The sequence below is a fragment of the Convolutriloba macropyga genome, chromosome 12, assembly GCF_964194025.1.
Source record: "Convolutriloba macropyga chromosome 12, txConMacr16.3, whole genome shotgun sequence".
Classification (NCBI taxonomy): Eukaryota; Metazoa; Xenacoelomorpha; order Acoela; family Convolutidae; genus Convolutriloba; species Convolutriloba macropyga.
This window is the reverse complement of record NC_134479.1, coordinates 57,584,814-57,610,135: the sequence shown is the minus strand read 5'-3', so window position 1 is coordinate 57,610,135 and position 25,322 is coordinate 57,584,814. Positions and strand designations below refer to the sequence as shown.

At 29.6% G+C, this 25,322-nt stretch overlaps 1 protein-coding gene across 1 annotated transcript in view; it reads right to left on the bottom strand.

The window, feature by feature from the left end:
• LOC142350947 (calcium-binding protein 39-like) overlaps window positions 1-25,322 on the bottom strand; it is a 613,053-nt gene that overhangs the window by 420,549 nt on the left and 167,182 nt on the right. The window lies entirely within an intron of this gene.

The following is a 25,322-nucleotide window of genomic DNA, read 5'->3' as shown; positions in this document are numbered from 1 at the left end:
CGATATAAATAAATGCTGAAATATTAATGCCTAATTTAATTTTAAAATGCCAGTAATAACTTAACTTTTCTTTTTTGCTTATAACTAGGTTGAAATGTTTTTTTTTCTTTGATCCGGCCGGCCTTATCGGGAACATTAAAAGCTAAATTTACAAACAAATTATACAGCATAAGCTATCTGATCTAAGCAATTTTGACGACCCATTGTAAATTTTTATTCTAATTAGTAGGAAATAAATTTTTTGTTATATTGTTGAGGGGAACATCGGCTTAAGGAACGTTATGCTAATTGAACGCGCTTAAGTGTGAACTAAATAAGTTATGCAATAACACAACCTTTATTGCGTAATATCTCAGCGTTGATATGATATAAAACCGGCGTGACATCATTTTCTTTCATGTTTTCTTAATGAAAATATTAATCCATTTTCTTTTGTTCTCTTTTCCTTCATTTTCTATTCCTTGATCTTTCCAACGACCTACCGGTTGTAAAAAGCTGGGAGCTTTCTTTGAAGATAGCCAGATCAAAGTGGCAGCTTCCGCGCCGCGCTTTTTATCTTGAACGCCAGAGATGAAAATAAACAGGTAAACAATAAGCAAAACTGGACAGACAATAAGCAAACATAAACATAAATGATACAACACAAAACGCGTGCAGTAAACAACAATATGCCAGCTGAAATTATTCAACTGAAATTGATTTTGAGTTCAAAATTTTGCTTTCTAACAGAAAACGAAGTCGGATTCATCAAAATTTAAATAAGTTATAAATAAGTTATTAACGAAGGAATGAGAAATTCTGAATGATGCAAACACACTCAATTCAAAATAGGCTTAACGGGTAAAATAGGCTGCTGAATTATAAAAACAATAAAAATTTTTTGGCCCGGCTCAAAGAAAGAAGGTTCGTTATTTTTCATGTTATGCTCACCCAGGCTGACCCAAAATTACTCTGATAAGACAGACTTGGGTCGCTCACAGGGGTGCATAGCGCGGCCCGGCAACAAAGTCTGGTTGGAAAGTCTGAGGGCTTGATCCAGAGTCAACACGGTCTGATCAGAGCAGTCTGGAGGTATGGCCTTAACACTATGAACACAGCCATTTCCAGGGCTCTGAATAGAGGTATAGGCTCAGAAACCAGCCAGTCATTGGAATAAAAAGTTCCATTAAACCCCGAGGAGATTGCTTCTTGGAAAAATGACCCATTTTGTGTGAAGATAAGTAAAAACTATGATAAAGACCAAGTTTTTCTTTGGGCTGTTTAGGTGAACATTTTTGTTTGTAAGGAAATAATATTTTTCGATGAAGCGCTCAAAAAATATATGAGAGTAATACTGTATCGAAAAGACTACAGTATCCCCTACCTAACTAAAAAAATCGGTATTGAAGAAGAGGGAAATTAATGAATTATCAGTACTGATTCAGACTACGATTCAGGTCAAATTTTGCTCTGAAATTCTCTGAAACAGACTCTGAATTATACATAAATTAAGTTGAAATCATAACTATGTTTGTGACCTTTTAAGTTAGGTTTAACCATTAATTTTGCTCTTAGGTCCGTAAAGCACACAAACTCAAGCAATACTTGTAGAAACAAAAAAATTATTATAATTGATTGTCGGGAATGTTCTCAAGTCGGAAAAGTGTTCAGAACTTGAATATTTGAGATTTTTTAGCATGTTATGTGTGCTTTTACCCTTTTCCTTTTCCATTCCGGGCTGGGGACTGAAAGTGGCGGATTTACGAAAATAAACTATAGGAGTACTGATAAAGCATGACAAAAAACACAGCTCTTACAGTTTGTCCAACCGGTGCTTTTCTGGGTAGCTAATTGAGCTAATTGCCATTAAATAGCTAATTGAGTTGATGATTAAATTTGGGGGTAGCAATATTAATTTTAAACTTTTCAGCACTTTTTTTAATCAGTATACAAAATTCTGCTGAACCTGTAGATGCTGAAAATCTAGGAGTGGGAAAAAGGTGCTATTCCGCCACTTCCTAATCGGAAGATGACTAAATACCACTTTTTTCCCACTACTCTATATATATACTACTTGCTTATACCCCCCATTTTATTCACTACTACATATTAGCTATATGTTCAATCAACAATCAATCAAAATAAAAAATCAATCCAAATCAATCATTATTTTATGAATTACTCTAAGAGTAATTTTTCACTCTTTATTTATTCTAAATCTGGTATTAATTAAGACAAAAGGTCTAAATCAAAAATATCAATAAAACCCAAAAACTACATGACAGATAAATTAAAAGAAGAAGAATTAGCTTCTTGAATATTATACTTATAAACATGCTCCCTGAATTGATTTCTAGTATGACCATATCTATATCTATGAAGATAAATACATAGTCTACATTTCCTATTTCTAAATCTATATAATGATATAAGATTATAAACATTACACATACTACATGTTAGATATTGACCAGGATCAGAATAATGGTAGCCCAAATGTTCTATATAATCTTTCACTTTAACCATTTTTTTACATACATAACAAGAATATTCTATATCTTTACAATTATTACAACATTTTTTCCAAGGTTTATTTATACACTTTTTGCATTTCATTTTCATTTTTCGAAAATTATTTTTTCCAAAATTTTCCCTAAATAAATACATCATGTCTCAATCAACTAATACTAGTGTCATAAACTTCTGCGATTTCTGTAATCTATCCTTTGAATCAAAGAAGAGTTTATACAGGCATCAATCATACGATCCCAAACATAAGGAACTATTGGAGAAAATGTTTGAGTCTGAAGAAGAAGAAATCTTGAAGAAGGTGTATAACTCGGATGAAGATGATTATATTAATAAAACTAAGGCCAAAACTAAGGATATTATTAAAACTAAGAATATTATTAAAACTGAAACTGAAACTGAAACTAAAACTGAACCATGCTGGGTTTGTGCCGATAAGTTTAAAAATCAGATAGGTCTGCAAACTCACATGAATAAACACTGGAGAGAAAACGTTGTCTTAAACGATCTACGAAGTAGCTTTGCTAATAATTTTAATATTAAAGCAAGCTTTAATCAAAGGCAGTTATATATTACTAAATCTAATGGTAGTTTTATCAAGGAAATTAATGAACCAGTAGATTACATATTAGACGAATGTAAACCATTTAAATCATATAAATATAAAGTTACCGCCAATTGCATATATAAGAAGAGAGATTTAGAAGAAGAAAAGACTACTAATATAAACTTTAGAACCGTTGAATATATGCATAAAGATCATCGCTTGAATCTAAAACAATGGCTTGATCATATTAGAGAAACGTATGGGGGTTACGGCTACGATTATGAGATTATTGGAATAACAGACACGCAAATAAATATAGAAAAGATTAAACCATCATCAGGATCTTATACTGAACTGCCACTAGGTCTAAGAGATAAAACAAAAGCGATTTTAAATATTAGAAGTAATAAATTTAACTGTCTACGGTTATATATTACAGCTGCATTGCATCCTGTAACTGAACATGTAACTAGAGAAAATAAGTATATTAATAATCTAGTCGATGACTGGGAATATAATGAAACTGCATATGGTTATATAACAAAAATCCAAAACAAATATAATATCAATATTTGGTTTTACAGACCTACGGTCGGGCTTCACCACAGGCCTACTCAAGATAGTAACATAGCAAAAGTAGAATGCTTAGAGAAATGTTCTAACTTTGTAAAAGGTAGACATAATATAAGAATATTAGCATGGAATGAAAAAAGACCTAACACCAAACATACCAAGTACTGGTTTTGTGATAATGGTACCTATTGGTTTAGTTCTCAACATAAATATGAATCCCATGAATGCTGTGTCCAAGTCAAACCAAAGGTTGTTTGCCCTAAGTTAAAACAAATTAAATTCAAGAATCAACATAGACAACAAGAAGTGAACAATGTTATTTTTAGTGATACTGAATGTTACATGAAAGGAACAGATGAAAAGATTGGTAGCAATACATATAAGATATGTGAACATGTACCTATTGCTATTGGCTATAGTTGGCATAGCAAAGATGAAGTGCTTAGCAAAGATGAAGTATATAACAGATCAGGGAACCCGCTTCGCAGATCATACTTTGGTCCAGACTGCATCAAAGATTATGTTAGAGGTTTATAAGAAATAGAAACAAAACATTGTATTAAATAAACAAAGAAATGATATTTACCGAAGAAGATAAATTGTATCATGATGCTAATGATGTATGCCACATTTGTAATAAAATCTGTGTTAATAAAGTTAGAGATCACTGTCATCAAACAGGTAGATATAGAGGTCCAGCATGTAATATTTGTAACTTGAACGATAAACATCAAAACTTCATTCCAGTAATATTTCATAATGGTAAAGGCTATGACTTCAATCTATTATTTAATGAGATATTTAAACAGAATAATAATAATAGCAGGCGATGAATTGATATCTTACCTAGTACTAATGGTAAAGATAGAATGTTTTGAGTGGGTATATTAGAGTTTATAGATAGTTACAGTTTCTTGACAATGTCTCTTGATAAAATAGCAAACGTTTACAACATTGAAAAAACATTATATCCTTATGAATTCTTTAAAGATGAGAATAGCTATAATAATAAACTGGGCAATCTATCAATTCAAGACTTTAGATCATCACTAACAACAAAATTACCAACTCAAGATGAAGTAGATGATTTTAATAATTCTAATAGTAATAAAACAGGTAAAAAGTTAACAATAGAATATGTTGAAAATGATATATTCATATTAGGACATTGCTTCAATCTTTTTGTTAAGTTAAACATGAATACATATAAACTCAATCCTCTACATTATATTAGTCTACCAAGCTACAGCTTCGATTGTTTCCTAAAACTAAGCAAAGCTGAATTAGATATAACACAAGGTGAGCAAATACTAAAAGACTTCATTAGTGCAATGAGAGGTGGCATATGTGGTGTTATGGGTGATAGGTATATTAGAAGTCAAAGTCAGAGTCAAAAGTCTATGGCGAAGCATGACCAATGGTCCATCTGGTACATCGATGCCAATAATTTATACGGTTATGCACTAATGCAAAAGCTACCATATAAAGATTTTGAGTACTCCAATACAACTCTAGATGAAGTATTAAAAATTTCAGATGGTAGTGATTATGGCTATTGGTTTATCTGTGATTTAGAATATACTATCGAATGTAAAGAGAGAACTAGCAACCTCCAACTATTACCCCATAGAAGAGAAGTAGAGAATAATGAACTGGGATACAAACAAAGACCCCCAACTTCATCAGAAAGCAAGAAACTAATATTAGATCAAAACAATAAATATGAATACCCAATACACTATCGGATGTTAAAGTTTGTTGTTAAGATGGGTATAAAGCTTACTAAAGTCCATAGAATAATTAAATTTAAACAAGATTATATAATTAGAGACTACATTGAACTTAATACTAAAATGAGAGCTGAAGCTAAAACTGAACCTGAGAAAGATATATTTAAGTTAATGAATAATTCATTGTTTGGTAAAAGTTGTGAGAATCCATTAAAGTATCTAGAAGCTTAGATTCTAACCGATGATTATGAAATACTTAAAGCTGTAAGTAAACCAACATGTAAAGATGTAATTGGATATGAAAACTATACTCTAATAGAATTCTATAAAAAGGAAATACAAAATGATAAACCAATTTATTTAGGATCTACAGTACTAGAGCTCAGTAATCTTCATATTTGTAAGTTCTTTTATAATGTATTAAATCCCGCGCTTAAAGATCTAATGTTACACTACATGGACACGGATAGCTTCGTGTTAAGTTTTAGCGGGGGCAATGTCGACAATGAGCACTTGGATCTGAGGAATCTAGATAAAGCAATAAAAACTAATAATAAGATACCGGTCAAATTTAAACACAAATTAGGTAGTAAGGTTATGGAAGAATTCGTGGTATTAAAGATCAAAACATATAGTATAAAGAAGTATGGGGCAAAAGAGAAAGGAATAAAGAAAGAAAGTAATGGAAAGCACGAAGAATATTATAGTGCTCTAATAGATAATAAGGAAAGGATAGTAGAGGAAAGCAGGATTAACAGTAGAAAGTTGTAGGGCCACAATTAAGATAAATAAAAGAAGTTTAAATAATTTTAATGATAAAAGATTTTATGTAAATAATATAAAAAGTTATCCCCTAGATGAGAACATGTATCTATTCATAAGAAATCTAGTAAAGAAAATCAGGCGACAGACTTCGCCCATGGCAAACCCAGCACTGATAAAGAATATTAAAGAATTAACAATTAATGATGATAGAAATTTTATTGAAGCCGCTATTAGATTATATAATGAATTGTGATAATTATTTTTATAAAATGACTAAACTAGAAACACTCATAGAATTAAACAATCTGGAAAAAAAAAACAGAAAGAATAGATTAGAAGATAAATTAAAAAAACAAGAATATTATGGTGAAATAGAAGAGTTATTTGATCCTTTAACTAAAACTTTAAATGTGAACAGTGAACACAATCTAGCATTAAATGAACAAACACTAAGAGCAATAGATTGGCAAAATCAAGAGTTAGATAAACAAACTAAGATGATCGAGCAAGCCGGCTCCCAGTTTAATGAAGCATTAATGAGGTCCAATGGTGAAACATTGGTGAAGTCCAACGACAAAGCTGTAGCGAAAGCTCGAGATAAACCAGGAATGTTAGTAGATAAAGACACGGCTCAAATTATTAATTTAATGTCAGTTCAATCTAATCTCCAATTAAAGTTAAAGTTCGTAAATTTTAGACATTGGTGAACATGAAATGAACGGTGTTAAACTAATCTACCAAGAAATTTCATTTATAGTTAAGGTTAATATATATGAATTGTCGGATGAGTTTATAAACTTTCTTACTAACCCTAATAAAAAACCTGGTGAAATCGAGGAAAATGAAAACAAATTTAAAAGGTTCTTAAAGGATATTAGATATGATTTAGCAAAAGGGTATAAGAAAAGAGCTAGATATAGAACAATAAAACGTATAATGGGGGTAAAAGATGCGGTATTTGGCAGGGGTTTAAATAGCAACCCTAACCCAAATAATCAACAAAATTGCAATTAAAATGGTTCAGTAGAAAGACTAGAATTATTAATACTAGAAACAAAAGCTGGTCATGATGGACTATATGATGAAATGCTAGATATATCTAAGCAACTTTTATCTATGAATATTATTAATCAAGAGCAACTAGAAAATTTTGTTTTTAACTATGGTAAATGAACAGAAATGAACAAAGCTATCAAGGAAGCTGTTTCATAGATCAGGGAACCCGCATCGCAGATGACTATATCCACAATTAAACAAGACACAGTTAAAACTAAACAACAATTACTAGCTAAAGAAGTAATCAGTCCTCAAATAACAAAGTTTAGAAGAGAAAGAATAAAACCATTATATAAAGATGAAACATGGTCAGCTGATTTAATTGATAAGTTATCTTTAAGTAAATACAATAATATTTATAAGATTCTATTAACTGTTATAGATATAATCACAAAATTTGCATGGGCTATTCCATTGAAGAATAAATCTGGTTTATCTATAACTAATGGTTTTAAAATAGTATTAAGTGAAAGTAGAAAACCAGAAAAGTTATGGGTAGATAGATGTAGTGAGTTTTACAATAAAACATTTAATTCTTTACTTAAAGAATATGAAACACAACTATATTCTACTTATAGTGATTTAAAGGCTGTGTTTATAGAGAGATTCAATAGAACATTATTGCATATAATTAATAAACCTATGTTCATCAATGGCGATGGTAATTGGGTAAATATATTAAATGATGCTGTTGTAACATATAACAATAACATTCATTCAATAATTAATATGATACCTGTTGATGCTTCTAATAATCCTGATAACGTTAAATACTCATTCATTTATAGGAATATTAAACCTCAACTTAAAGTTGGTGAAGAGGTTAGAAATGCAGATAAACGTAATATCTTCTCTAAGGGATACACTTGTAATTGGAATAGAGAGTTGTTTAAAGTTAATGAGTTTTTAAAAACACAACCACTAACTTATAAGATAGAAGACATGAATGGATAGATAATACGAGGTAAATATTACAAAAAAGAATTATAAAAATCCGAGTTTGACTTTGAATCTAATAATAAGGTTTTGGAATCATTAGGTATAATTCTGTAATTTCTATAAACAAATACAAAGATGTTAAGAAATAGATTCAATCAAGCTAAACATCAATCAACATCAACATCAACATCAACAAACAACTTAACACTAAGTAAGGCTCGTGGGTTATTCCTAGAAGATAATGATAATATTGATATAAAGGATACCTTTTAAATTACGATTGTACATCCTATTGAAAAAAATGTTGTTAATAAAGAGTATTAGGACAATAACTTTTCATCCTCTTCTAATAAAATAGACATTTTAAGTAGAAACATAACTGACCTAAGAAAAGGTGAATTTGATAAAGTCACAACTAAAACATTACAACTAAATGAAACACAAGTTAATGATCAACTAATTAATGGGTTTATTGAATCAGCAAATGAAGTCACAAATACTGTTAAATTTTGTAATAAATTTGCTGCTGATACTATCTCTAAATATAATCAATTAAAACTAGAAATTGATAATAATAAGTTTAATCAGAATATCACTAACATACAACTAGATGAAATGTTTACTACTGGGCTAAAAGAATTTAAAGAAGTTAATAAAAAGCCTAAATCTTTTATAGATGAAGCCCTTTTAAACAATAAAAGGACAATAGTACAATATATAATTGCTATAATTTTACGAAGTACGTTAGTTGATAATAAAATACAAGAAAGACTAGAGAAGCATTATGGTTTTAAACGAGAAAATATAACGAAAGAAATAGAAAGAATTTTTACTAATTAAAATAACCGAAATTATGACTAACCAAACAGCACCGAGTGAGAGATTACTATCTCTAGATTTGTCATCAGTATCAGAAAGATTGATAAATGAAAAGATTCAAGCCAATAATAAATTTAACAACAAAATTAACATTATAAATAACATTCACTCAACAATTAATATAACACCAGTTGACGCTTCTAATAATCCTGATAAAGTTAAATACACTTTTAGTTTTAAGAATATTAAACCAAAAGTTAAAATTGGTGATTATGTTGGAAATGCAGATAAACGTAATATCTTCTCTAAGGGATACACTTCTAATTGGAATAGAGAGTTGTTTAAAGTTAATGAAGTTCTAAATACACAACCACCAACATATAAAATAGAAGATATTAATGGAGAGATAACAGAAGGTAAATAATATGAATATTATGAGGAACTATTAAAATCCGAGTTTGACTTTGAGTCTAATAATAAAGTTTTAGAATCATTAGGTATAATTCTGTAATTTCTGTAAACAAAAACAAAGATGACAAAAAATAGATTCAATCAAGCTAAACATCAATGGCGAAGCATGACCGGAGGTCCATTGGGGAACCCGCTTCTCGGATCAACATCAACAAACAACTTATCACTAAGTAAGGCTCGTGGGTTACTCCTAGAAGATAATGATAATATTGATATGAAGGATACCTATAAAATTACAAAAGTTCATCCTCCAAAAGATGAAAAAGATGTTGTTAATAAAGAGTATTGTGACAATAATTTTTTATCTTCTTCTAATAAAATAGACATTTTACGTAGAAACATAACTGAAATAAGAAAAAGTGAATTTGATAAAGTCACAACTAAAACATTACAACTAAATGAAACACAAGTTAATGATGAACTAATTAATGAGTTTATTGAATTAACAATTGAAGTCACAAATACTGTTTTGTAATAAAGTTGCTGCTGAAACTATCTCTAAATATAATCAATTAAAACAAGAATTTGATAATAATAAGTTTAATCAGAATATCACTAACATACAAGTAGATGAAATGTTTACTACTGGGCTAAAAGAATTTAAAGAAGTTAATAAAAAGACTAATTCTTTTATAGATGAAGCCCTTTTAAAGAATAAAAGGACATTAGTACAATATATAATTGCTATTTTTTTACGAAGTACGTTACTTGATAATAAAGAACAAGAAAGTCTAGAGAAGCATTTTGGTTTTAAACAAGAAGATATAACGAAAGAAATAGAACGAATTTTCACTAATTAAAATAACCGAAATTATGACTAACCCAACAGCACCGAGTGACAGATTACTATATCCAACTTGTCAGCCGTTAATGAACAATACATAAACGAAAAGATTCAAGCCAATAATAAATTTAATATCAATATTAACATTATAAAAGATATTAGAAATTATTATGAAACTGCAACTAATAACTATAATAAGAAGTTAAGTAGAAATAGGAATTATATTTACGTAGCTGAGATAACAGAAACAGTATTATCATCTATAGCAACAACTGCTACATCAACATCAGTTGCATTAACAGGTATAGGATTACCTTATTCTATACCAACAGCTTTTGCTACAGCAACTGTTTGTGGTTCATTATCAAAAACAATTAATATTAAAATAAGAAATAAAATTATAAAGTATTCACAAATGTATATTTTAAGTAAACAGTTTAGTGATAAATTTAATAAACTATATACTAAATCAATGAAAGATAGTAAAATATATAATGATGAATATAATGAAACAGTCAAGCTATATGAGGATTATAAGAGGAACAAGAAAAACAAGCGGAGTGTTTTCTTAAACTAAAGTTGTTAGTGTTTAGTTATAATATAGTGTTTAGTAATAATAATATTATTATTAATATTTATCAGGTAACCTGTTTCGCAGATCGATAATCATAAACATAAAATAAATATAATCATAATCATAATCATAATCATAAATATAATTAATCATAATCATAAACATAAAAATATACATAATCATAAATTTAATCATGACTATAATCAAATAATTATCTCTTCTTTGTACCTAAGTATAACCCTCTTCCTTTTTGTACTACCTTTATACCTTCACCAGTAGTTGCAAATTTAAATAAATCAGTTTTAGCCGCTAGAGCTGCTCTAGGGTTTCTACTTGCAGCTGCACTTCCTATTTTACTTGCTATTTCTAATGCTCTTACTGGATTATTAGCAACTTTTTTTCCAAAGTTATCCGTAGCTCTACCAACACTTTTGAAGAAATCTTTCAATTCCTCAGCTTCTATTGTTGCATCAGATTCTGTCATTGATTTATTCCTTCTACATTTAGTGCAGGACCCTCTTAACATTTTAGTACCTTTCGAAGTGATAGCTCCACTTATATTATTAGTACCACTATAATGTCTACCACCAACACAATAAGAATTAGTTTTGAACTTATTTAAAAGACTCATTTCTATATATAAAAAAATGGAAGTTAAAAAGTATAATCCCTTTGTTGTTATTAAGCCTACGGGTTCCACCCGCGAGCGAAGCTCGAAACCTAAAACTGAACTTGAAGCTAAGGGATTGACTCTAGATAATAAAAAGAAACTGGATACTATTTATGCGAAAGATTTTGTTAAGACTAGAAGGAAATAGTTTGATTATCATTGATTTAGTCATTGTTTAGTCATTGGTTAAGTCAATAAGTATATCATTTTTAATAACTATGACTTAAATATAACTAAGACTATGTCTATGATATAGTAGACCTTCGGTCACCTGCGAAGCAGTTTCACTGATTAATCTCAACGAGATTATATCAACCATCTTATTACCATCACTATTAACACAAATAACCTTTCTAGTTAATAATTATGCATGACATATGCAACTGCATCACTAAACTTAAAATTAAGTTGTATTGGTTGTGGTCCTATATGATCAATTTGATTTGATATCTAGTATCAAATACATATATTCCATAACTACTTTTGGATGTTCTATGATTTATATACAGTTTTATATTATGTAGTAGCCCATTATAATCTTTATTAAAGCTAACAATCTCTTTAAAAGCCTCATTATAATTATTGGTTCCATAATAAATATTCATTCTATCCTCAGGATAAAACTCACTACCAATCTTACAATAACATTCAGTAACATTCATTATAACAAATGTACTTGCATCATGAGTTTGTTCATTAACATTATTATTTTCAAAACCAACTATTATATATTGTGGTCTTTCCATCCCACTTTCCATACCTAGATGAAACAAGAAGTTAGTAGCATTAGGTACATTTTTATAAAATGTCTTTTTTTCATAATAGCTAATTTCTACATTATTCTTTTTACTTAAACCCTTTTGCACAAAAATTCTATTATCATTACTATGATCAATACTGGGCACACACCATGATATATCTCTAATATCTATATTACCATCATTACCAACTGCACCAGCATTAGCATTAACTCTAAATAGAGCTCTATCATTATTATTTCTTTTTAATATTAGTTTAATTCCTAAACCATATATCTTTTCTAAATCATTTACGAAACCAAATAAATCACTCATCTTAATCATCATATACATATGACCTCGTTGTGCAGCAATATGGTCACCTTTAAGTTGACTATCTCTATTGCCTTGATTTCTAACAAAATCACTCTCATTTTCATAACCAATACTAGTTAATAACTTATAAACTTATAAATCAATAGATTAGGATGACAATGATCTATATATTCAATAGTCCTACCACCACTAGTTTCAAGTTTAACTGAACTAAACAATGCCATCATACCATAATTAACTAATATGCTATTAGCATCATTAGCAAATAAACCACCAGCATCATCTGATACAACAAACTCTGTCTCTAGATAGGAATCACACAAATTTAAGTGATTCTCTTCTCTATTGAGAATGGTTTTAATGTTAGTATTGATTGTATTCATTGTTGCCAGATTATTTGGTTTGTATTTTTTAATCTTAATTTTGTGTATATCATTTTTATAACCATAATTTGTATCCATATTACAGTCCATTTTTATAAGTCAAAAAATGACAGACAGTTTAATCTTATGGGAACTACAAAAAATACATGAAGCTTTAACTAAAACTAAAGAAGAGCATACATTTAACTTTAGAATGATAAAACCAACAAAAAAGTTTAACTTTAGTGAACCTAAACTTAATACAACAAAATTAGGTTTAATTAGATTATCTGTTTATAATTCGGTGTTTAATGTGAATAGAAGGAACAATCAATTCTTATATGATACCCAAGGTGAAACATGGTCAGATACCCTTATTTTAGCTGTTATACCAGGTGTATATGAGTTAATCGAAATAGCAGAATTAATAAAAGAAGAAACTAATGGTAATGTTATGATAGAACCTGATAAGAATACAATGAAAAGTTTAATGGAAATAAAACAAGGTGCAATTAACTTTGACATAGAAAATTCAATAGCCCTATTACTAGGATTTAGAAAAATAGTTTATTTAAAATGTAAATATATATCTCAGAAAATTGTTGACATTATGGGTTTTAGTAATATTAACATTCATTGTAATGTGATATCTGGTGTTGAAGATAATGGGAATAACACAGACATACTATATACTTTTACTCTAACAGCACCACCAGGTTACTTGATAAATATTATACCAACTAATATCTTGTATCAAAATTTAACTAAAGATAGAATAGAATATATAGAGTTTCATATTAAAGATGAGCATGGAAGACTTATAGACTTTAATGGTGATGTATAAAGTTTTACTTTACATCTGATGTAACCAGCAACAACTTCGTTGATCTGACGTAGTCAGCTGACCAAAGGTCCATCTGGTGTAGATATAAACTTAAACTTAAACTAAACTACAAAACTCTCCGATCCCAATTAATTCTCAGTTTACCATTAATTTTTGTTTGTTATATCAATGACAATGTAATTATAAGGCTCTTTCCTTACCTTATTACATATAATAACATTATAATAACAATACAATCATTAATAACTGGTTTTTTGGCTCTAACATCATCGAATATCATTAGTTTCTTAAAATCTTTGGATAGTTTTTCTGGAGACGGTAAACCTTTTTTATCTTTAATAAATTCTATAATTGCTTTATCGTTAATTCTTTCTAATCCATTGTATTGATCACCAGTATGTCCAATGATGTATAGCTTATCAAAATATATACTAGCTAGAATTAGTTTTTTAATAAGAATGTCTTACCACATTCACTTGGACCAGATATTATACATCTAAAGTTATCTGGGAATTCAGCTTCAGTAATTATATCATCATCATTTAGCCATGATTGTAGATCTACGTTTATGTTTATAGAGATAGTGTTAGTAGGACATTCTTTATTGTTGGGTTTACCCTTTTAATTGGGCTTCGCCCATCCGGGAACCGGTCCACCGATGTTTCGACGCGTTTTTCATCCAGTAGATAAATAAAATTATCATTATCATTATCATTATCATTATCATTATCATTATCATTATCATTAACATTATCATTATCATTATCATTATCATCGTCATTAACATTATCATTATCATTAACATTATTATTATCTTTATCATTAACATTATCATTATCATTAACATTATTAGCAAAGCTACTTCGTAGATCATTAACATTACCATTATCATTAACATTATCATTAGCATTATCATTATCATTAACAATATCATTATCATTATCATTATCAATGACATTTTCGTTAACATTATCAATAACATTCTCATTATTATTAACATAAACATTAACATTACAACTTAAACAAAAACACTCATTAAATTTTCCTGGATATTTACATTAATTAACTAGAATTTTCAAAGTACTTTTAATTTTAAATCCTCTATCAATAAGATAGATCATGTTTAAACAATAAGCCCCACAATAAGATTCATAAAATTGTTGTATTCTTTCATTAGAGCCTAGATAAACATATTCTCTAGGAATTATGGTGGGGTTTCTACACCAAAACTATCAAAGTAATACACAAGACCACCTTCTCTTCTTATAACTAAAACTCAATGTGTACCATCAGTTGGATGTATATTCACAATAACGTTGAAGTTAGGTTCACTTGTGTTATCTGTAGTCTGATATCTCATTACTATTTCAATTGGTGTTAGACTTATATCTTTTCCTATATCTTTTATTCTGATATCGCTCATAGCACTATTATCAATATTAAATTTATTATTGAATTCCTCAAAAGTTAGGATAAGCATTTGTAATAGGTATAAAATTGGAGACAGGTAGCGCAGTTATAATTTTTGTTTTGTTAATTTGAATTTGTTATATAATATATGATTCAATACCAAGTAAATATACAAATCTAGAAGAAAGCTTTGGGGGATTTATGAAAAGGAGTCTAGTTAGATTTGAATATGAAAAGTCAACATTACATACTATAGTTTAAGGTGGAACTGGTACAAAAAAAACATATTTTATTAGACAATACTTTAAATTTTACTCAGTCCAAAATCAAGATCTGCGAACGGGCGAAGTCCGTGGCAAGCCAAGCAGTTTGGTAAACATCGAACAAAGTTCGTTCACTCATCAAATCCAAAAGCGGGACCAAAACCAAAACCAAGACCAAGCTAAAAATATAGTTATAGTGTTTAAAGATGAAAGAGACTGGATAGATCCTGAGTCTAATAAGTTTTATACTGGGTTTAATAAATGTGATACAAATATGATCACAAAAAACAATATGCATAAATTTCAAAATTGTGTAATGGTACTTGATGATATGGGTGATAGGTTAAATAAGGATATAGCTTAATTTTTTAATGAAGGTAGACATTATAAAATTCAAATGATTGTAATGTGTCATAAACCAGCTCAAATAATTAATACGGCAAGAATGAGTTGTGATACTATTTATTTAAGAACTTATAATGGACCTGATCTATTTAAAAACTTTAATGAGATATATAAATTTGAACATGACTTTAATAAAATAGTTAGTGAGTTGAATAGTAACCATTATAATTGTACAGATGGAATGTCAGATGAACTTCGTTATGGTATAATTAAACATAATAAGAAGGAAAATACTTTTATTATTATTAATAGTAATAGAACAATGATATATGATTCAAGAGTTGGTTTCCTTGATTTAAAAGATCTTAGTTTAAAAGATGAATTAGAAAGAGACGATATAAATAAACTTATAGCATACATGAAACCACTCATGATAAATGCAACAGATAGAAATACCATTAATCATGATAATTATCAGTTTTATTTTAATAAATTTCTTACTTTAAATAATATTAAAATTCAGAATGATGTTTTAACAAAAGAGATGGTTGAAGCAAAAGGCTTAAAACAACTATCAAATATTGGCGGAATTATGGGTTGGGGGTTTAGTTATAACTAGTTATATTTATCTTGATTCAATAATAAAAACTGTTGGAGCCGTGTAAATGAGTGCAAACAATATGTTGAATAGAGCAAACACTTTGGTTAACGTTGGACATGGAGAAGATCTGCCAAGCAGGTCCCCTTTTACTCAAAGTGATTATACTGATATACAAAGTAATTATACTGATACACAACATAGCATTGCTAATACACAAAGTGATTATCCTGATAGTGAAACATGGGCAAAGTCCTATCTGCGAAGCAGTTTGGTAAACCACGAACAAAGTTCGTTCACCGATCGAAAAAATAGTTTAGTTAATGGGGCACGTAAATTTGTTATACCCTTAGAAAAACTACAAGAAGAATATATAAATGAAGAGATGAGAATTTGGAATAGAAAGGGAGGAAAGTTTTTAACCAGACTATATGGAAATAATGAAGAATTTAGAGAAGAGATTATAAAGTTTGTTAGAGTTGAAAAAGAATTAGACCTTGAATTGATTTTAGATAAGAGATGTAAAACTAATACACTCAATACGTTAGGGAAAAAATATTTAGCAGAGTGTATCACATCTAAAGATAATACTAAAGATTTAATTGAAATCATGGCTAAATATTATCAAAGAAATAATTAGGTAAATATTTAAGTTTACCCTATTATAAATGATTTTAAAATGTTTAGAGTGTAACTATAAATATGGAAACATTGCTGTTTTAAAATATAATTATGAATAATGTCATAAAGATAAAACTGATAAATATATGTGTGGTAATATAATACTAAGTGGTATTTGTGCTAATAATTTTTCTCCATGGGGTTGTTCTTCAAAAAATTAATCTAGTTCTAGTTCTAGTTCTAGTTCTAGCTCTAGTTCTGGTTGTGGTTTTAGTTCTATCTATGACTCTAACTCTAACTCAGACCCTAACCCTAACCCTAACCTTAACCTTAACCCTAACCTTAACCCCAACCCTAACCCTAACCCTAACCTTAACACTAACCCTAACCTTAACCTTGACCCTAACCCTAACCCTAACCTTAACCTGAACCCTAACCCTAACCCTAGCATTAACCTTAACCCAGAAGTCTTAATTAGAATATGTAATAAATGTAATGCTGTAAAACCACTAACTGATTTCGATGAGAGTAAGTATACATGTAGAAGTTGTACTTCAGCTAAAATTAATTGACCATATTGTGCTTCTGTTGTGAGATATGAAGGGATACGGGCTCATGTAAAGAAGCAACATCCAGATGTAGATATACCTAAAGGATTTAGTAGAAATCTGCGAACGGACGAAGTCCGTGGCAAGCCAAGCAGTTACACTGATTTGAGTGAGAAAACAATTAATCCTAGTGGGCAAAGCAAGACTGTAAGTCCTTTAGTTATTAGCCAAACTGAGGAAAGTTGTTGGTGTAATTATTATAATTTTGTATCATTTCTTATTAATAATGGGTTAAATATAGAAAAAGTAAAAGAAAATATAAATTTATTGAAGAGTATAGATAATTTGAAATAAAAGTATAAAAAAATAATAAAAATATCAAAAAAAGAGGGAATCACTCTCTAAGAGCAAAAAAGAGCGATCTTTCTACTGGGGCATCACTCCGATAGGGACGATTTCGCTCTTAAAGTGTGATTCGCTCTTAAAAGAGGGATTTCGCTCTTATTTTGAAATTTGCTTTATTTTTTACTTTAATTTGCTTTATAATTTTGCTATTACTTTGGGTTATGACTTGACCAAGTAGTAAATAAAAACAAGGATCTTAATATTATATGAATATTATCAAAATTTAAAATTTATAAAAGAGTTAAGCTGGTTTTTTTGTTCAAGTTACACTGAAAAACACAGATCACTGTGTTTCCACCGATCTCAGTGTTTTAGACTGTATACCCATCACATTGTGTCCCATATACAGTCTCACAGCAGGGATCATCCTTCTTAAGAACTGTGAATTTGGTTTTTTTTATCTAACCTAATTTTATTGCAATTCATCAAAGTCGGGGGACGTTCACTGGAGTCAGTGAGGAAGGAACCCCAAACCTTCCGTTTGCTATAGCAACTTAACTAGACTCGATGATTTAACCACTACGCTAAGTGAGACAGAAAGTGTTAGTTTTAGATTGATTAAATATTGATTAGGGGGGACATATGAAAATTTTTATTATTTAATATTTTTTTCAGTTTTTATTCAAGTTTTCTTTTTATTTTCAAGTGTTTTCGCAAGTTTGTTTACTTGCTTTTCACACGGTCTCTCTAGTTACACTATTATCTGGGATACGTCCAACGGAGTCGGTGGTTATAGAACCCGAACTATCCGTCTGATAATGGACAAATACCAGCTTAACTCTGTACTAGTGGATTGCACTAAGTGAGACAAGAAATGATAGATTTTGAGTGAATATAAAGGTAATATGTAGTAGTGGATAAAACAAGCTAATATATAGTAGTGAATAAAATGGGGGGTATAAGCAAGTAGTAGATATATAGAAAAGTGGGAAAAAGGTGGTATTTAGTAGTCATCTTCCGAATAGGAAGTGGCGGAATAGCACCTTTTTCCCACTACTAAATCTCAGAAGATACCAGAATACAATAACATTATACGAAGTCGACGAGAGATTCAATGGCGACATATTTCCGGTTCTTAAAACCTATTTTGGTAATCCGATAAAGATAATTCTGCTTGTTCCCTTGTAAGCAACCGAAAATTCATGTATTATTATTAAAACATCCCAAAACTGGAATAAAGTTTATGCTGTAAATCTTTATCACAGTAGTGGGAAAAAGTGCTGTTTGCACTGTTTTGGTTTTTAACAAATGCTCATTTTTAGCCCTCAAAAATTGATTTTTTTAAAAAAAAATACACTCGTTTTGAGTGCTGAAAATGAGCATTTTTATTTAGATGATATCAAAAAAAGATGATAAAGATAATTATAATTTAGATGATGTAAAAAAGACAATAAAGATGGGTATAAAAAAAATTAATTAAATTTAAAAAAGATGATAGATATGCATATATATTTTAAATGATATCAAAATAAAGATGATAGAGATGGGTATAAATAAAAAATAATTAAATTTTAAAACCAAAATCTGTGCACATCGCACTTTTTTCCCACTATTTATCACGCTTCCCGGGCCGAGGAATTTGGCCGAAATTATGTAAGATCAGCGGCAACTAGCGTTGACAAGTCGGAAAATTCACCGCAATTTTCTTTCATAATTTTGCGTTGAATGCGTTGAATTTAAAGATAAAAATTCAACGCACTCAGCGCAAAATTATGTAAGAAATGGCGGTGAATTTTCCAACTTGTCAACGCTAGTTGCCGCTGATCTTACATATTTAGCGTTGAATTTAGCGTAGATCTTACATAATTAGCGTTGAATTTAGCGTAGATCTTACATATTTTTGCGTTGAATTTAGCGTTGATCGTACAAAAAATCAACGCGTAGAACTCTAGGTATGGGACTCGAACCACTGACCGCCTGTTTACTTGTCGCCTCTTCTACCTTTGCGCCACCGTACCTTGGTTTCCTTAAGAGCCGCAATCCTTATAAAGCGTAGATTTTACATATTTTGCGTTGAATTTAGCGTAGATCTTACATATTTTGCGTTGATTATAGCGTAGACCTTACATATTTTGCATTGAAATTAGCGTAGAACTTGCATATATTTCGTTGAATTTAGCCTAGATCTTACATATTTTTCGTTGAATTTAGCCAAGATCTTATATAATTTCAACGTATTCGACGCATTTATCATGTGAGAAGTACTGGGAAAAATTTAAATTTGTTTTTAAGTTTTGAAAAAAATTTGAATTCCCAAAATGGTCTGAAATGGTTTTTCACTGTAAGAGATGGTTATTTTTTGGTTATTTTTTGCTGACTTCATTTTTCTCAATTGTGCAGTATAGGGGTCGAAACAGTAAAAAAATTAATTTTTCGAAAAAAAACTTGAAAAATTTGAAATCTTCAAATGGTCTGAATTGGATTTTGCACTATAAAAGAGCACTAAAAAAGATTTTTTCTGACTTCTTGTTACTCACCTTTGGAGTAACAGGTTCGAAATATTGAAAAAATTTTTTTTTTCGAAAAAAAAACTTTAAAAAGTTTTGAAATCGTAAAATGGTCTGAAATGGATTTTGCACTTTAAAAGAGCACTGAAAAGTGATTTTTCTCACCTGTGCAGTATAGGGTCGAAACAGTTAAAAAATTAACTTTTTGAAAAAAAAACTCGAAAAATTTAAAATCTTCAAATGGTCTGAATTGGATTTTGCACTATAAGAGAGCACTAAACAGATTTTTTCTGACTTCTTGTTACTCACCTTTGGAGTATCAGGTTCGGTTCGAAATATTGAAAAAATTAATTTTTCGAAAAAAAACTTGAAAAAGTTTTGAAATCGTAAAGTGGTCTGAAACGGAATGGAAAGATTAGCGTTAAATGCGTTGAATTTATGTAAGATCAACGCTAAATTCAACGCTAAGTATGTATGATCTACGCTAAAATTCAACGCTAAATATGTAAGATCTACGCCAAAATTCAACGCAAAATTTTGTTATATTGGAGTTGAATGCGTTGAATTTATGTAAGATCTACGCTAAATTCAACGCTAAATATGTAACATCTACGCTAAAAATCAACGCTAAATATGTAAGATCTACGCCAAAATTCAACGCAAAATTATGTAAGATTGGCGTTGAATGCGTTGAATTTATGTAAGATCTACGCTAAATTCAACGCTAAATATGTAAGATCTACGCTAAAATTCAACGCTAAATATGTAAGATCTACGCCAAAATTCAACGCAAAATTATGTAAGATTGGCGTTGAATGCGTTGAATTTATGTAAAATCTACGCTAAATTCAACGCTAAATATGTAAGATCTACGCTAAAATTCAACGCTAAATATGTAAGATCTACGCCAAATTTCAACGCAAAATATGTAAGATTGGCATTGAATGCGTTGAATTTATGTAAGATCTACGCTAAATTCAACGCTAAATATGTAAAATTCTACGCTAAATATCTACGCTAAATATTCTTTCTGCTAAATATGTAAGATCTACGCCAAAATTCAACGCAAAATTATGTAAGATTGGCGTTGAATGCGTTGAATTTATGTAAGATCTACGCTTGAGCGTAGATCTTACATAAATTCAACGCATTCAACGCCAATCTTACATAATTTTGCGTTTTTTAGCGTTGACACCTCGGCCCGGGTTTTCACACAAGGTAAGAATAAGGCCTGTTTCTCAAAGAGGGTAAAATGTCATATGCTGAACAAAAAGATGTTCAATACTGCCCGCAAAAGTCTCATGTTGTGAAGCAGCTATCAGCATTCATATCACGTTTGAAACGACCAAGGTTTTTCATAGATGACATTACGGCTGTAATTTGTTACAATAATTGGTGAACAACGATCTAAAATGTCTCGGTTAAATTCAAATATTAAACACAATTCTTTTAAATTTTTCAATGGTTGTCGATAAACATTTGTATTTAACAATAATTGCTATTTAACAAGATCTATTGACCTGTAAATTTTGCCTAGCAAATTATTCAAAAGACATCTGTTTGTTTTCTTGCAAACATTTGAAATTTAGATAATTTCTACGAAACAATAGTGTTCTGCTGATAGACACGTTTGAGTGAAAACAAATTCTATTTTATACTTTAATCTCTCTGAAAGGCAGCAAAGTTTTTTGAAAAACACATTGAAAAACACATTATACGGATGCATGAGAGAAATGCGATGAGAGTTTTTTTTTCTTTCAGTAAGGAATAAAAATCTACATATTAGGGTTCAATGCAAAACCAAATTCAGGATCTTCTAAGAAAAACTGTGCTTTTACTTACTTTCTATACATAACGCATCATCACCAAGAATATGACACAAAACATTCCGTTGAAAAATTTTTAACCTTGGCAAAGCATGCAGTAAACATTTTGTACGACAATAATGGAATAATTTCTGCTTTTTCGAGAAAACTTCAGCCTCCAAACGTCAACCTGAGACGGAACATTTGTAATAAAAATAAAGTCTGTTGCTCTGTCTGTATCTGTTTCGTTTTCTTAATAAAAATGTGGATATATCCTTTGACAACCTTTTGAGTCAACAAAGCAACACTGGAGAAATATCGCCAGTCAACAACAACAAAGGGAATTGCTTCCCTTCACGTGAAACAACACTTGCATTTTTACAAGTTATATTTTTAACCATTTGCATCCATGTTTGCTTTATTTGATTTACAAAACTAAATGCACTCAACAATTGTTTTTTTTTTAAATGAGACAGGATTCCTCAATTTATTTTATTTCTGAAATATAGCTAACTTCTCGAATAATTTAACCTAAAATTTTTAATTTAAAAAAACTGGCGCCAAATCAGTTTTTTAAGCTGAAAGTGATAATATTTCTTGACACCGCTGCCCTTAAACTGGTTCAGACAATTAGTTATAACTAATTAAAGGACTAGTTGAACGTCTATTATCTAGCAAAGGAATTTGAAACAGCAACTTTGACCGCTGTTTGCTGATTTATGTCGTTGATTTAGAATAATTTTTGTTCTTTTTCAGCGTCTTTTTAAATATATTTTAATTTCTTTTGTTCGTTTTTGGAACAGTTACTTGATTATAGTTGCCACAAAAAAAATAAGGAGTTTTTATTGATCCCACCATGGCTATCCACAATCCAGAGAGATTAAAGTACATTAAGTGATGTATTTCTAAAGATCTGTTCAAATTATTTCTATCATTTGATAATGTCTAAATTTGAGTAGCGTTTATTAAAACGATAGAACAATAAGAGACTCAAAGGAGTTAGTAGTTCTAAAAAGTAATCCTTCAAACTCTTTTTGAGGTGAAGCAAGTAATTTGTCTCTGAACAAATTTTCGCTTTTTAGTTGTTATTTCACGTGCAGCTATATTTCTGTTTTTCTCTCCATTTTGGTGATAAATCTTCTGAGGTTGATATAGGTTTTCTATTCATCATATGCGCAGTTGCAAGCGGTGAAGGGACCTAATATAATTTTTGTGATTTTAAAACCGTGTTTTTTTAAAAACATTTGCAATTAATTGAATTTTCCTATTTCTGTGTTTTGTTATTATCATATATTCTTCCATTTCTCAGGTCAGAAGAAAATTTATTAGTAAAAAGAGTTTCTTATGACAAACCTATTTGTTACGTTTTGGCTTTACTTGATATTTTTTATAGTCTTATCTGAGTCTCATTGCTGACCATTCTCATTGGTTTCCTAAGAGGGCAAGAAAACATACACAATCAATTTATCTGATGCCTAAAAGACATTTAGCTCAAATGACTGCTTAAAAAAAGAATGCTTCAATGACTTTAGTTTATTTATTTTTATTTAGTTTATTTATTTATTTTTGTTTATTTTTCACTTCATTGTCTACCAAATGTGAAAGAGATAAAACAAATTAATATATCAACATATCGAATTTTTCTATTTCTGGTTTCTGTTATCATCATATATTGTTGCAATTCCCAGGACAAGCGGAATGTTTTTATTCCAAAGAACTTTTTGTAAAAATAGCTATTTGTTTTGTTTTGGCTTTACTTGATATTTTTTATAGTCTTATCTGAGACTCATTGCTGACAAATCTCATTGGTTTCCTAAGAAGGTAAGAAAACATACACAATCAATTTATCTGATGCCTAAAAGACATTTAGCTCAAATGACTGCTTAAAAAAAGAATGCTTCAATGACTTTAGTTTATTTATTTTTATTTAGTTTATTTATTTATTTTTGTTTATTTTTCACTTCATTGTCTACCAAATGTGAAAGAGATAAAACAAATTAACATATCAACATATCGAATTTTTCTATTTCTGGTTTCTGTTATCATCATATATTGTTGCAATTCCCAGGACAAGAGGAATGTTTTTATTCAAAAGAACTTTTTGTAAAAATAGCTATTTGTTTTGTTTTGGCTTTACTTGATATTTTTTATAGTCTTATCTGAGACTCATTGCTGACAAATCTCATTGGTTTCCTGAGAAGGTAAGAAAACCTACACAATCAATTTATCTGATGCCTAAAAGACATTTAGCTCAAATGACTGCTTAAAAAAAGAATGCTTCAATGACTTTAGTTTATTTATTTTTATTTAGTTTATTTATTTATTTTTGTTTATTTTTCACTTCATTGTCTACCAAATGTGAAAGAGATAAAACAAATTAACATATCAACATATCGAATTTTTCTATTTCTGGCTTCTGTTATCATCATATATTGTTGCAATTCCCAGGACAAGAGGAATGTTTTTATTCAAAAGAACTTTTTGTAAAAATAGCTATTTGTTTTGTTTTGGAATTACTTGATATTTTTTATAGTCTTATCTGAGACACATTGCTGACAAGTCTCATTGGTTTCCCCTGAAGAGAAGAAAACATACACAATCATTTTATCTGATGCCTAAAAGACTTTTTGCTCAAATGACTGCTTAAAAGAATCCTTTATGGACTTTAGTTTATCTATTTTTAAAAATTAGTGTCTTTCGAGTTTCGCCTATATTTTTGTCTTTTTGTCAACCAGCAACTTAATCTAATTACTGACAGTTCCCAATTGCTTTTAATTTATTTCCATTTAAAACCATTCGTTTTTTGCTACCAGTTTGTCTACTTTGATATTTCTTGTTAATTGAAAACACTAAATTTTTTAATTTTTCTTTTTCTGTTGTCTTAAATAAAACTGCATTCATTTTGGAAAATGTCCACCCGTTAATGCTTGAGAATACATTCCAATTTAATGCTGAAAGTTTCCTCTCTTTATTTCAATTTATTTAATCAAACCAACAAGGAGGCTCGGTAATGTGCGTTCGCACATAAAGTTCCGACCCCGCTCATCTACATTTTTCACTTAAATGTCTACCAAATCTGGAAGAGATAAGAACAAATTAACCTTTAAACATATCGTTCGATAAACTACTAAATTAACAAAACAATCTACCTTAGAGGGCCCATGA